This window comes from Scleropages formosus, chromosome 1 (genome assembly GCF_900964775.1).
Source record: "Scleropages formosus chromosome 1, fSclFor1.1, whole genome shotgun sequence".
Taxonomy (NCBI): Eukaryota; Metazoa; Chordata; class Actinopteri; order Osteoglossiformes; family Osteoglossidae; genus Scleropages; species Scleropages formosus.
Genome location: NC_041806.1, coordinates 36,751,473 through 36,752,282, shown reverse-complemented (window position 1 = coordinate 36,752,282; position 810 = coordinate 36,751,473). Strand labels below are relative to the sequence as shown.

The window sequence follows — 810 nt, the reverse complement described above, 5'->3', positions numbered from 1 at the left end:
ACTGTCTCACGTCAGAATAATAGTTCCACCTTGTACGGAGATCCAACCCGCATGTCAACAGTTTCTCTCGCTCCTTTGTTTTGGCAAAATTTCAGCATCGCACACTAAATGCACACTTGAACCTCAACCTCAAAATGCAGTTAAAATAAATATACTGTTGAAATGTTCATATCTTCAAAAATTCATAACTCAAATGTTCTTAGCACAAAGTGGTAGTGTACTTGAATCTTGTCACTTTCAGTTTGCATTATTATCTGTACAAAAAAAGCACAAAAATAGAGATTGGTCGCTATTTTGTAAAAGTCTTGGATACAGCTATAACTAAATAAATAAAAAAGCTAAATGAAGTCAACAAACAGCACCTTTGTTTCTATTCTGTCCGAGTGTTTTTTGGTGTTAATAGTGGTAACACGGGTCATTTTTACTGCGACACAAAAATTTCTGTTAAAAAAAATGCAGTTAAAATAAATGTATTGTGAAATATTAATATCCTGAAAAATTCATAACTCAAATGTTTTTAACACAGAGTGGCAGTGTACTTGTAAACACTGTAGAACATGGTTAAGTACCTGTCCTTAACCTACTGTACCCATTGAGTGTAATTATTATAAGAATGTTCTCTGACTTAATAAGAAGCATAGTTATGACAAGTGATATTTCAGGTACTTCAAGTACTACAAAAGAGAGTGTTCAGATATCACGGCGCTGTGGCTTAGTTGGTTAAAGCGCCTGTCTAGTAAACAGGAGATCCTGGGTTCGAATCCCAGCAGTGCCTTTTCACCCTTTATCCCCAGCTGCAGGAGTAAAACT

At 35.4% G+C, this 810-nt stretch overlaps 1 non-coding gene across 1 annotated transcript; it reads left to right on the top strand.

The window, feature by feature from the left end:
* Positions 1-701: 701 nt before the first annotated feature.
* Positions 702-775, top strand: trnat-agu (transfer RNA threonine (anticodon AGU)). Its single transcript has one exon. It is a non-coding gene; the product is annotated as a tRNA-Thr (tRNA).
* The last annotated feature ends 35 nt before the right edge of the window (positions 776-810 follow it).